We start from the raw sequence: 15,203 nt of genomic DNA, 5'->3' as shown, positions 1-15,203 counted from the left end.
TCAAACCAAGGATTAAACTTTGAAGATATTAAGGTACACCGGGGCAAGTTAAAACGGGAGGGGCAAGATGAAACGCGATGTTCTGAAAAAGTTTTCAATACATTTCAGAAACTTTTCTTTCGTCAGAAGATTGTTTGAATCAAAAACTATGTGTTATGACACTCAATATATTCACCATCATTGAATAACATCATGTAAACCCGCTGTTTCATCTTGCCCCACCCGTTTCAACTTGCCCCAGTGTACCTTAGTACTGTTCAACGACGCAGGTTGAACTTGCTCGAAGTTACTGCATCTTGCTCTTACCCATTAGTCAACAAACGGGTGAGAGTAGGATTAGGATGCAGCAACTTCGAGCAAGTTCAACCTACGTCGTTGAACTGGACTATTATTTTATATTCTTCCAAATAAGTAATACAGGTAGGTTGAAAAGACCAACATGATCCAAACCGAACTTGGGGAACTAACGACTGCTCTCATAAACTGAACCACCATGTTGGCAACCGACATAGGTCACAAAGGCAATTGTAAACCTGAACTCCATATCAAATTGATTTATGACGCTCAAAACTATGTTTGACCCTTATTAATTCGGAAACTACTGGACCGATTGGTATGGAAATTTGCAAACTCCTATACAAATGAAATGACGTTTCTGCATAACTTGAGAACCAATCAAGCAAGTGGAACCAAAATGTCCATGAGGAGGATTCAGAATGTTTCATGGTTACAAACAATTCCTCCATATTTGAAAAGGGTGACTCTCATACAAATTAATCGTTTTTTGCATAACATGAAAACCAATCAAGCAAATATAACAAAATTTGTCATGTAGAGAACTCAGAAGATGAGGAATGTTTTACGATGATGTAAGACGCCTTCTCTCTTTGGAAAGGGGTCTCCCATACACACGAAACGGACATTTCTGCATGACTCGAGAACCAAGAATATGAAAATAAATTTGCTATGCGGAGGTTTCAGAAGGCAAAAATTGTTACTATGGTGTATAAGACCCCTCCCCCTTTAAAAAGGGGGATTCCCACACAAATGCATTGAAAATTTCTGCATAACTCGAGAACTAATTAAGGAAATGTTACCAAGTTTGCCATGCGGAGGTTTTAAAAGGCACAAACAATGTGTTCATGATGGCATGAGATCACTCCACTCTCTGAAAAAGGGGGCTGCCATACAAATAAAACAAACGATTCTGCATAACTTGAGAATCAATCAATCAAATGGAACCAAATATGACATACGGATATATTAGAAGGCAAAAAATGTTTATTTGATTGAACAAATGGAACCTGATTTGGAATGTGGAGATTCAAGAGAGCATGACATGTTTTTATGATGGCTTGAGACCCAAGGGATGTTTGTATGTGAGTGTGAGATCCTTTTTTTTAATACAAATAAAATAGAAACTTCTGCATTGATAGAAAAATAATCAAGCAAATGGAACAAAACTATGAATGTGGCGGGTTTTGAAGGCAAGACATGTTTCGAAAGTCGTGTGCAACCCCTTTTTATCTCGCAGGACTAGGGTCTATTAAAACAGAAAAAGTAGCCGAAAGTCATACAACCGAATGCACAAAAGGCCGAATGAACATTAGGTAGAATGGCCATTGAACCAGGTTGTACTTCCTGCTGCTTATACTGCTCAATCCAACTGAGATTTTTCCTTCTTTAAGTAATAGGCTGTTCTTTCAAGTTGCACTGCCAAATAACACTGCTAAATAGTTGATATGAGATTTTTGCGTCTTTTGAATATAAGTAATGAGTAACATGACTCATAACTCAAAAATTAATCAAACAAATAAAACATGATTTGGCATGTGAATGGTTTTGAAGGCAAGGAATGTTTCTTTCGCATTACACTGTTATGAAGGGCATTCTAGAAAAAAAAATCGACAATAGATAAAATTTATTCAGACAAATGAACACAAAATAAGTGTTTCACAGGTAATAAGCATGTACTGATAGAAGTTTGAACTTCTTCATTGTCAAAAATGTGGAGGTTTGTAAAGACCAGAAATGTTTCTATGGTTGTGGGTAAATTTAAAGGCTCACATACACTGCCGTGAATCGCATATCTGTCCCATTTGCATAGGAAATCCAGCAAAGATGGGACTGATATGCGATTCACGGCAGTACAGATAAAACATGATTTATAATTGAAAAATTAATTAAGCAAATAAAACGAAATTTGGCATGTGGAGGGTTTTGAAGGCAAGGAACGTTTCAAAAGTTGAGGGTCTGGGACCCCTCCTTCAAAATCAGGGCGAATGTTTATTGAATCCACAGGTAGAATGATCACCATACCCTCTTTGTCACACAGGTTGTACTTCCTGCTGCTTATAATGCTCACTCCATCAGAGATTTTTCCTTCTTTTAGTAATAGGCTGTTCTTTCAAGTCCCAATTTAACATTTTGTTCATGGACCAACTGCTAAAATTCACAGCATACCTAAATGTTTCCTTATTTTTATCGAAGGGTTTTCCTTCGAGTGGCACTGTTGAGCAGTTTATGGCAGTTGAACTGTTAACTCTATGGTCGATTTGTAACATTGATAAAGAGTTGGTTAGCAATCAAACCACCAAACAGCATTCTCTATCTTAGATTTTACTTCTTTTAAAAATAGGCTGTTCTTTCACATTACACTGTTACAAAAAAGTGGCCTTCTCTCAACATAAATGGGGGTACTCACTAAACAGTTTAAATTGCTGCGTAAGCCATGTTTTCTGCTTATTTGAAATGTTTCATGATTTTGCGAATGAGATAATCAAAGATTGCCTTGGTGATTGCAACGTTTAATCAGCTTAATCAGCGGTTAAGTGAATCCCCCTAATGAAACAATAGATAAAATTTGTTTGGGCAATTCAAACACAAACTATGTATTTCTTAGGCAAAAAACATGTTCTAATAGAAGTTCTGTTCTATTATACATACACGACGTTCTATTATATATACAACTGACTTTGCATACCCTTGCATACGATGAAATATTAGAACGATCGGCATGATTTTTGCACGATTCAATTCGACTTCAGGGTGGCTATGTTTAGATGTAGAAAAAGTTGGGAAAATCAACTACAAATTTGTTTAAAAAAAACCCGCGACATTACTAAAATATGCATGAGTTGCGAAGAATTTCCAAAACAACACAATAAAATTAATAGGGGGATTCACTTAAAACAGCGTAAGCTGATTAAACTGATTAAACGTCGCGATCACCAAGGCAATCTTTGATTATTTTATTCGAAAAATCATGAAACATTTCAAATAAGCAGAAAATCATGGCTTACGCAGCAATTTAAGCTGTTTAGTGAGTACCCCTAATATTAAATGCGTTAATGCGTTAGATAATTGTAAAAAAAAATTCACCAACACATTAAAAATGGGGAATACAAGGTTTGCCGGGTCAGCTAGTAACTAATATAATCCACTCTTTTGTCGGATGTACGTTTTCGCCATGGTTCCAAATTTGAGAGCTATAATATCTATACTATCAACGAAACCAAGCAGCTGAACGGACTTCGTGAAAATCGTTCCACTCGTGTTTATCCCCGCTCTCCTTATTACATCCTCTAAAGTAATGTTCAACAGCAAGCACGAAAGACCATCACCTTGCCGTAACCCTCTGCGAGATTCGAAGGGGCTCGAGAGTGTCTCTGTTGAAGTGGGAGCTTCGGAATGAATGCGACACGGATAAGTTTCGGGAGTAACTTTATTACGACCACATAGGACAGAGTGCGCGTGTCGCGGTTGTTTTTAGTAATGTTACAGGTTATGGGCACCAGCGCGAAGGACCTGCAACATCCGGTTGCACACGTAGAGAGTTGGTGCACGTGAGTTCCGTGAAGAAGATGGCCGAAGCTGGAGTTAACGTTTCTTTCGGGGCATTGGCAGCTGAGATGAAATACGACGGCGATATAATTGGTGTGTGTCCTGTGAGAGGCAATTTCTACGAGCTGGATATCTACCAGGAACAGACGGCTGCGAATTTGTGCGATCAAGCTCGAGGCATTGAAGGATCTTCGGAAAAGACGAATCAATCTACTACCGGAAGACTTGAGCAAGAGGGGGAGAGGCCAGATGAGGACAACGACGGTCAAGAAAGCTTCTGTGACGATGGAGAAATTTTAGACGATGATCAAGACATTCCGGACGCGCTCCCTTCGCAACTTGAACATGGTCGATACCTCGATATGGTGACCATGAGGCGCAGCGAATGGGAGCGCATGTTTCCCGATCGACATTCGGAGATACCACGAACAAAGCACGTGCTGGCCGGTGCAAACAGTGCTGTTGCGAGACGTTCAGGATCGCAGTTCCGTCCCCGAGATGCGTCAATACCATACGATACGATTGCTGGCCACCCCGATGAAGCACCATGGATGATGACGAATTCGAACGGCGTTTGGAAGGTGGAGATGCACCCGCCTGATATCGAACCACGACAGTCGAAGCAAGTGGTCCGGCCAAAGCATCGGAAACTGACGAAGCGTAAGGGATCGACTGATTGAGAGGGGGTGTTGAAGATCGAAGTAATCAAGTACCCCGTACGCTATCCTAGTTACCCGATCAATACATTACCCTAGTAAACTAGTGTCAACAAGTGAAAATTTCTATTCATTCTCTGTTAAACCTCCGTCCTGTGAAGACCTAAATATAAGTTGTTCTTAGTTCATCCACTGCGTTAGTTTCTACCTTCAAGAGTCTCCGATACTAGAAATACGCATATCACTCGATCCATCGTCGCCTTGATCAATCATATCAATTTATCCGGGAATCCGTATTCGTGCTTAATCTGCCATAGCTGTTCTCGATCGATTGTATCATACGCCGATTTGAAATCGATGAATAAGTTATGTGTGGGCACGTTGTAGGGTATCGGGATGCTTCGTTGGCATAGCCCCCTCGTTCGGCCTATCTCAAAGTAAACCAAAAACTCAAACAAACACGCATAACTGGATATCGGAAAAGCTATGTGCCAAACAACTGTAACATTTCGTTTCAATTTTAGCACTTTGGAGCATTAAAATTTAATGAAAATGTCACTTTGTTTAACTTTTGTAGACGCCATGATTCTTCAGGTTAGTGGGTAGTCTATACACATGATCATAAATGGCATGATTCTGGAATTTTTCGAATTGACTTTTCAATAACTGAACATTTGATGCGACGGTTAAAGACGCTATTTTGAACTTGTGTATTTGTTTTCAACGAATAATAACTATTTTACAAATTGAATGTGGGCCGAATATTGAGGACATTTTTTTTCACTATGTCCCCAATTCTTGGCCTATCAGTAAAGTGACGTCAAAAACAACTATAAAAAGGCGTCAACAACATTTCTTGCGTAAGAACCAGAAAGAACGAACAGCAAGAAAGATTTTGTGTACGGTTACTGTAAAAATATAACACAATAATAGGGTTGCGTTGTTTTCGGTACTAGATTAAGAAAGAACTTTAGTTAAAGTGATTTATTTATAGTTTTTTGAAAATTTGGCTCCAAAAATGTAATTTAAAAGTAAGATTAGTGAACAATCAGAGATAATACTTCAGCAGAAATATTGAAAAAATAAGATAATAAGTGGTTCTAGTGCATGGAAAGCAATAGGCCAACGTTGTATCCACTAATAGGCCAATTTTTGTACCATAGACCAACGTTGCATACCATCGCATCGAATCTTTTCAACTTAATTAAGTAAATTCTTGAATATTTACGTAAGTTTACTTCCAATTGGAGAAACATGCATTGCCTAGAGTGTGTAATAGGGTCAACATATTATTTCTAGTGCTATTAATTCATGAGTTATGGTCAAAATTGTCAAGGTGGCTTGCAAATTAGGCCAAGGAATGGTACACATACCCTATTCGCGGCATTTCTGCAACACCTGGCGGATGGCGAACATCTGACAAACTCTCTTGCAATCGGTGGTAGACGGCGGCATAGAATTTGAGAGAGTATCTTGAAGGCATCGCTCAGTAGTGTGATCGTGCGATAGCTCCCCCAATCCAACTTGTCGCCCTTTTTGAAGATGGGACATAAGCTACCTTCCATCCATTCCGCCCAAATATTTGTAATGTCCCAGTGTAGTGCTCCCACCAGTGCTTCTCCATCGTATTTTAGAAGCTCGCTTGATAGTTGATCTGCCCCAGCGTCTATGCTATTTCCAACCGGCCAACCTCTTTTTCATTCTCTTGGAGGTAAGTAATTGGAAATTTTACAAGGAATCCGAATGTGCAAAAATATTTTAGGGTTTACGGTCGAATTCACGAGCTATAGTGAAAAATCTGACCAAAAAGGCGTCAAAACGTTGTAACGTCACGGTAGAATGTGTCTTATATGCTTACATACAAGCTTGAGCCACCATACCCGACCGCGTAATTTTCAGAAAAGTGTATACAAAACTCTAGTGTGAACTTCCACTCTATAGAGATGGTTTTTATCGTTCGAAATCAAAATCAATACAAAGGACAATTTGTGTGACCATAAAGTGGTCAATCGTAAACCATTAAACATATCGGTTGTTGGCTTGGCACGACCTGCGTGCTATCTCTCCCTCCAATCAAATTCCCCTCTTAATTCGATTAAGATTACAACCTGAGATGTGCATCGAGGTTCGGTCGACCACCCTCAGTCTCGGTGGACCTCCCATCTGATCAGATTCCATAACACCTTCACACGAACGTGAATGTCATCGATACCAACCAGAGAGCACCATCACTACTGGCCGCCACACTAACAAAACAAGAGCTCACATGTAAACCGAAGAAACATAAACTTCAACAGGGCTAATTTGATTATCGCGGAAGCCGCGATTTTTTCGGGACAACCGATCAACCAACAACCTGGTGGAAGATAATGGTCACGCGAGCGAGCAACATGTCGTCGTTTTCCATCTTTGCTCATCCAAAAGCTCATCCATTTGAATGCTACAGAGATAAGATAAAATAAGAAGAGAACACCGTGTTGTGTAAAACAAACTCTCGCTCGGCCCCGCGGGGGGAAGGTTGGGTATCAACTAACACAACTTTTGGGAGTTGGTCATAAATTAGCGAAGCCACCGAGCGAGAATCGGATTCTGATGGTGGTGGAGGGAACTTGTGTGAGACTATAAATTTTTCACGGCTTTTGTTGTTGGCTGTGTAGTAAGCATTTTATGACTTTCGTTAATCTTGTTAAATTTAACGGCACCAGGTATGCTGCATTTGTTGGCTTAATGGCGCTTCGCGGGTAATTTGTTCCACGCGATGTAGTGGAGGTCCTATGAATAGCAAAGGATTGGCTTTCAACCGAGGCGTATAATGATTCAGAGAACACTTTCAGCTCGACAACTTTATTCAGCACCATAAACTGTTCTACAAGATGCTAAACGCATCCCGCGGGCAGGGATGTTCAGTAAAGAGGATGGGAGACTTGACGGACGGACGAATGCGAAAAAATCGAAAGGTGGAAGCAGTATTTCGACAAGCAGCTTAACACTGGAGCTGTTATAGGGTAAGTGTGCCCATCGTTGTGGTATTAAGGTAAATTCATTTTAAAAACAATGATCGTACCATCTAATGAAGGATTGCAAAACGTTAGTTGGTAGTTTTCTATCCAAATTTGCTTGGAAAAATATAAAAACTATCGTTCCTCTCTGTTTTCGATCATAAATCGCTTACCACAACATTAGGCACACTGTTCCTATTATGGAGGTAAAATTTAATTTTGGTTCCTATTGTTGCGGTATCCCATTGAAATCATATGGGATACCGCAACATTAGGAACACAGCAACACAAAATTTAAGGAAAATATTTTTTTTTAAATAGGTTTTTGGGCAAATCTTAAGCACACAAACGGTGCAATCTCATAATTCAAGCATAATACATCTATTAAAAATGCCTTTTGGTAACATTTCAGTCGAAAAAGTGCTCAATTGCCACTATCCCAACATTAGGTACTACCACAACGAAGGGAACAATTACCCTATATCCCAAACATTAAGAAAGGTAAATACTACTTGCTAAATATAACTAATCAATTTTTAATCCGATTTGTAAAATAAAGGTGATAATTGACATTTTCAGCGTTCTAAATGGATGTGAAATGTTTGCAAGGGGTTTCATCTAATTCCCGTCTGTGTAAGTGCCGACCAATAATGATCGGGTTTATTCTTTCACCTCGCCTAACGGCTCATTACCAATTTAGTGATAATTACTAGTTTATAAATTTGCTTCCACATCATATAAAAAAGTTGTAAAAGAACTACAATTTACTTAAAATAATAAGATTGAATAATTGTCCCTCAAATTCAGTTTCCGTCAAGTCCACGTCTATTTCGGGCACAACCTGATTCAATTCCCGGTAAACCTTCTACGTGACACTATGGTACATAGGATGGTTAAAAGTTATGATTTAACAGTAGGTGTTCATTAAAAAAGTTGATCAAATGCTTCGGAATCCAAATCAAATTATGTGTTCAAAGTATGATTTAGCAGAAACTTTTAAATTGAGATGGATGTAGCTTTAGAATATCGACCAAAATATTTCAATAAACGTTTTGCCCACCAGATCATAACACGCTCACGGAGACAAATTTCGTTCGTTTGAAACAAAAATATTCATGTTTATTTGGTAAACTGATAAAATGTTTAAATCTAAAATTTTTATTTTTAAAGCTAACTCAATTACACATTTATTTCGACAACACCCATTGAAGCCCCCCGTTCCGCCGTCGAGAACATATAAATAAAACTCACAAGTTGCAGCTGCAACATCAAACAAGATTTCCTCCTGCAAAAAAGGCAAGTTTCACCGAAAGTCTCCACGAAATCCCGTTGTTTTCCGGAGCATAATATCTAATAGTTGTATACAAGATGCTAGCATTGAAAGTACAACATGGGAGGTGGGTTTTCCAGCGAAGGAATGACTTTATAAGTTTAATGGGAAAACAAATATTTCCGTAGGGCCGACCCGCCACAAAAAAAAAACAAAAATATTTACATTTATTTCTAACATCATCTGTCAGAAGATGCATTTTTGTTTCAAACATGGATTGCATTTGCTTCAAATGTGACGTTCGACTTGCTCCAAACAGTTTTATTTTTGTTGCCTGAACAAATTGACAATTTCTTTGAATTTACCTCAAATATTTTTGATTTTAACATAGTTTTTTCTGCGTGTATCACGGTGCAACGAAGAAATCTTCATCTGTGGTTGTGACATACGATGTTACAGTAAACAAAAAATTTACTAACGGGAGAAAGCGTGGATTTGATTAAGGTGAATATATGACGAAGCCACACCTAGAATTTTCAAGAGCACAAATCTGAAGAATCGAATGTTGGTTTGCGCTGAAAAGTTGAGCAATGAACAGCTTTTTCTGCATTCTGCAGCAGTGAAAACCAGCTTTGGAGTACCACAGTGCTTTTGTGTATTGAAGGTTGGTTCTACAAGTGAATCTGGCGAAGTGAAAATTGAACAGTGATGAAGAACAATGAATCAGTGAAGCAAATTTTTCTAGCATTCACCGCATGTAAACAAAGGGCGCCACGGTTTACGGACATTAGCATTGTTGTGACAGCAGTCGAGTTATGTCAAACACACCAGGCGACGGTGGCACTATCGGTTCATTCCTTAGCGGCCGTTTTAGATATTTTAGTGATCTATTCCTCTAGCTGTTGCATCGACAAAAGCAAAACGAGAAAAATTGTGAAGGCGTAAGTAAGTGGAATGAAATTGTAACGTAAAATTTTGCAGTTCTAGTGGTAAAGAGGCTGGTTTTCGATAGTCTGCATCTTTTTGCTTCCATCTAATGAGGCATTGGCAAAGGTAAGTCGGAATATCTGAAATGATTGACTATTTTCCATCTAATGTGATGGATATTAGCGCATATGACGAAGTAAATTTTTACCCTCTGTCTTGTATGGGAAGTTGAATTTCCGCTTTAGTGTATTATTTCCTCACCGTTTTTGAGCACAACGCATCGTTCTGTACTAATAATGATCATCAGTTTTAAATGGTAGTGCTGCTAATAAGTGAAATTTTTCAGACAACTCCTTTGGAAACTCTAAAGTTCCCAATTGAAATTTCTGAAGGAATATGAAAAGGACCTACAAAAGGAACTCGAGCAAAGGTTAAATTCCTTGTTGATGTTAGCCAAACATTCTCAAAAGATATATCGCAATTATGCGCACATTTTTGGCCCTTCAGTAGAACCCGATTTTATGTTTCGAGATTTTAGTAGAATAGGAATCCTATTATAGGATATTTTGCTCGTCAAAAGAAACTCATTTTTGTGACCCCATACAACTTTTGAGTACTTTAGGCCCAGTGGGGGACCACTAAGCTTTGAGATACGGACTTCAAATTTTGGCATGATGTTTTTTTAGCTAAAACGATCGTTTTGCATAGTGTAGAATTAGCATAAGTTAAAATACACGTAAATAAAAAAAAAAAAAAATCGTTTTGCAATATTGAAGTTCTAACATTTCCAACTTTTGCAATAATAGGGATGGCCTAATGCGGAGGTATCTTTTGCTTCCATTAAATAAGTCTATAGAAATTTCCGATTCTTAAGTGATTCTTAAGAAATTCTCAAAGATTGCCGAAAACATTTTGAAAGGAATTTTCAAAAGATAAGCTTGAGGAATTTCCAATGGAGTTGTAAAACGATTTGCCGAAAAAATGCCACATAAAATCCAAAAGGAATCTTTATAGAAATTGCTGTAATAATTTCCAAAGAAATTCCGAAACAAACTCATATTTCTTTGAGGAATTGAAAATAGCTTCGAAAATTATACATCGACCACTGCGAATTCCATTGAAAATAGGAGTTTATTCGGCAATTTCTCTGAGAATTCTTTCGGTAATGCAATTATTCGGTAATGGATTTGGCTGTTCCTCTGAGAATTGCTTTGAAAAATTTCTTTAGTAATGCTTTTTACGTTTTTTCGTCAAATCGTTTGGAAACTGTTTCCGAAACATGTATAGATTTTTTTTAGCATTTCATTTGGATCTACTTTGGCAATTTGTTCTAAAATTCCTTTTGGATTTTTTTAAAGAATTTCTTTGGTACTTTCAAAGGAATTTCTTTGAAAATTCCAACAGTAATTCCACTTAAAAATTTTCGTTCCTTTTTTGAAATTCCTTCAGCATTTTTTCAGCCATCTCTTTGGAAATTTCTACGAAATTGAGTAATTTAGATAAAATTAAAATTACACTGCAATTTTTTTTGGGAAATTCATTAGTTTTTTTGTTTTTAATATTAGTCGAAATTTTCGACCTTTGTTTTGGAAATTCTGTATAAGTTCCATCGTCTCTTCAATTGGAAGTTTTTTAGGTAATTTTTTCAGGAATGCCTTCTATAATTCCTTCTGCATATTTTTTGAGATTTGCTTTGACCATTCCTTTGAACGTAAAACGAAAGTAATGAGTTCACGATCAAAAATTTTCATGCAGTGCTTATTTCAGAATCGTGCGTCAAACATTTTTAAGTAGAACAGTTTATTAGTTATAGCTGTAAATCGCGTTTTATGCTGTTTCAAAGTTTGTAATTTACTAAAATCCGAAAATCTTACGTTGCATTGATCCAATTTCAAATCGTTTGGCCCGAATAGAAAACTGAACATAATATCTTTCGGCATAAGCATAGTTTCAGATAAGCATAGTTTTTGTGGCAAATTGATGAAAATTGTAATATCAAAGAGTTTATGGGACGTTCTCCTAAAATTTTGGAAAAAATCCTCATCAGCGAGTTACAGTTAAAAATTCATCTCAATCGAACCATTTGTTACGAAGTTGATTGAAAGAAGAAACTGCTTAAAATAGAACTATAATATCCGTGCCGTGTCCGTGCTACTGTTTTTTTTACCTTCGCATTTTTCACCTCAGGGCATGGTTCTGAATAAAAAAATGATCAGCAACTTACCGAGGTAAACAATGTTGTTAACTAGGGAAATTTCTCAGACAAATCCATTGGAAAGAAATTAAAAATTCCCAATGAGAATTTCTGATGGATTTGGCAAAGGAATTAAAGAAGAAACTAACAAAGGAATTCCAAAATAAACTGCTGAAATAATTTGAAAATGGAAATGCCGAATCGATTTCCGAAAGAATTCTTAAAGGTATTGTAGAAAACATTTAAAGATAACTGCCTGAGAATTTCTAAAAGAAATCGCCAAAGAAATTTCCATGGAAAATGCCTAAGAATTTTACAAAGAGATTTCAATAAGAAATCGAGAAATCGCCAAAGGAATATCTACAAAAATTGTCAAAAAATCCCTTCGGAAATTCAAAAAAAAATGTCGAAGAAATTTCCAGATAAATTTCTCAAAGAATTTCAATTGAAATTGAGAAAGCTTTTTTAGTGGAAAGGCCTAATCAATTCCCAAAGAGTTTCCAAAAAAGATTTCACAGCAGTGGCCAAAGAAATTTAAATTTCCGAAGGAACTACCAAAGAAGTTTCCGAAAGAGTTCTCAAAAAATCTGCCGAAGAAGTATTGAAACGATTTCCCAAAAGAATTGCTCGAGTAATTTCTAATTGAAGTAAAGAATGATTTTTCAAAGATAATGCCAGGACAATTAAAAAAAACCCTAAAAGAAGTAACTATAAAAAGAAAAGAATTAAAAAAACATTCAGAAAAATCTACAAAAGTAACTGCCAAAGGAGTTGCCTAAGAATTTCAGAGGAGTTTTTTAAATAAATTGCAGAAGAAATTTCCAAAATAAGATGTTTTCATAGTAATAATCGAAAAGCCTTCGTTCTTTTTTTCTTTTTTTTTTACTCACTCTCCTAAACAAACACGTGAAAGAGAAGGATGAAAGAAGGTACACTGGCCCCCGTTTTCATCCCACTTTTCTCGTGTTTATCAAGGAGAAAGAGTGCGAAAAAAAGAAAAAACTAGATACGCCAATGTAGAAGACGATTCCCAAAGAATTTCCTGTGAAATTTAAAAAAAAATGCTGATGTAATTTCTCAAGAATTTTTTCCAGCAAGTTCCCTACAGAAACTGCTACGGGAATACCCCAGAATGCATTACATACTGAAGAATTCACGAAGAAATTGTCCAAAGAGTTCAAAAAAGTTGCTGCCTCTTCTGATATTGTGCTAAATTTGCCGAAAGATTTTCAAATGAAATTGTAGAACAAATACTGAAGGCATCCATGAAAAATACCAAAGGAATAAACTAAGAAATAGAGGAGTTCCAAAGGATTTGCCGATGAAATTTTCTAAGAAATTCCCAGAGTCAGTTCCGATTTATTTTCCAATTTATTACCAAAGGAAATTCCAGTGGAATTTTTGAAAAAAAAAACAAAAAAAAGAAATACCAAAAAAATGCAAAAAAAAATGCTAAAAGAATTACTGAAGCAATTACCAAAAAGAAAAGCTTGCGAAATTCATAAAATTTATCAATCATTTTCCGAAAAAAAAAATCTGAATCATATGCCGATGGCATTTTCAAAATGGTTGCGCCAAATTGTCTTTTGAAGGAATAGTTGAAGCAGTTAGAATTATTACAGAAATTGTTGAAGCAGAATTGCGACCAGGGCCGGATTTACAACCCGACCATCACATTTCACTTGTCCCAACAACATCATCTCTTGATTTATTTTTTTATTATTAAAAGACTGTTCTCTGGCAAGATGTCTGTCGTACGTTGTGGTTCTCAACAGAAAGACTTTTAGGTGATTTCAAGCTACCTCTGATGCTTTTAATATGCTTTACAGGAAATCATGGAGAAAATCTTCTTATATTCGCGGTATATTTCTGATTCAAGATAAAATTCTTGATGATGGTTTAAAAAACTTCCCACGGAGTTCTTAGAAGAATCGCAGGAACATTCTTGTTTTTTTTCTGCCGAATTTTTTTAGATATTCTGAATTCACAGATTCCTTACAAAAATTGCGTGAATTTCTATCGGAACTGGAACTTAGAAAAAAATGGAACTTAGAAATTACAAATGGAAACATGGAACTTAGAATTACAAATGAAACTATTAAAAGATTTGCCGAAAAATTTTTTGAAAAAATTTCCGAACATAAAGCTGATGAAATTCCCGTAGAAATTGCTGTGGAGGGTTCAAAGGGGTTAACGAAAAAATTGAAAATAAATTTCCAAAAAAATTCTAGTAATTCCAGCTTGAATTTCCAAAGACATTACCGATGGTTTTCCCAAAGAAATTGTCCAACAAGTTGCAAAGGATTTTTTTACCAAATTGCCGAGAAAATTCTCAAATAATTGCCAAAGAAAGACATTTTCAAAGCAAATAATAACCGAAGAAGTTTCCATTAGAATTGCCTGAGAGAAATTGTCAAAGGTATTGCTGATGAAATTTCTCAAAAAGTTTTCGAAGCAAATTCCGAGATAATAGAATGATTGCTGTTTACATTTCTATTGATTGCTCTCAGTTGGCGCTAGCAGTGAAAATTGCATGCAAGAACTTTTATAGCATCAAGTTTCCAGCGCTGACAGCCCGTCGGCGACACCATCACTTGTATTCAATGCATCGTCTGTGCTACTCTCGGTTATCAACTTTCTTAAATTCTCACCTCAAGCTCACGGAAGCATGGTAGTCAAGAACTGTCAAATCGTATGAAAAAATCACGAAAAACGTTAATTTTTAGAAAACGGGATAGTTTTGTGAAAAGTTAGTTAGAAGTCAAGAATGGTTTGAAAAGGCAACGTTTTGTGTTTACTTCATGTTCCGGAACATTTTCTTCACCGAGGAAATTTGATTTTACTACCGCACAAAAAAGAGCCATCTGTGATATTTTTAGCTTAGAATTACGATCTATTGCCAAAAACATTCCAAAAGAAACCGCCACAAGACTATCTAAGAGTCCAATAATGAAGAACTCATGAAGAAACTGCCTGAAGAATTCTCATTGAAATTAGTTAAGAAATAAAACTGAAGGAATACTCAAAGAAGTTGTCAACAGATTCCTCAAAGACATTGCTGAAGGAATTCCGAATGTCATTAGAAAAGATATTTCCAAAGCAATTATCGAAGAAATTCCATAAAAATGCTAATGAAATTGCAAATTAATTGCCGTAAAAAATCTACAGAAATTAGCAAAGATATTCCAAGAGAGTGGATTTACTAAAAAAAAATAAAAAAAACGCCAAAATTATTTAAAAATTAATGTTAAAACTATTGCCGAAGCAATTGAATGGATGCTTGATAAGTGGCCAAAATAATTGGTTAACAAACT

General features: G+C 36.5%; 1 protein-coding gene across 1 annotated transcript in view; it reads right to left on the bottom strand.

The window, feature by feature from the left end:
* Positions 1–15,203, bottom strand: part of LOC109413612 (homeobox protein six1b) — a 110,113-nt gene that overhangs the window by 20,670 nt on the left and 74,240 nt on the right. The gene's annotated exons all lie outside the window — the stretch shown is intronic.

This window comes from Aedes albopictus, chromosome 3, assembly GCF_035046485.1.
Source record: "Aedes albopictus strain Foshan chromosome 3, AalbF5, whole genome shotgun sequence".
In the NCBI taxonomy this organism is placed as follows: domain Eukaryota; kingdom Metazoa; phylum Arthropoda; class Insecta; order Diptera; family Culicidae; genus Aedes; species Aedes albopictus.
Note: the sequence above shows the minus strand (reverse complement) of the source record. Positions and strands in the feature narration are given on the sequence as shown.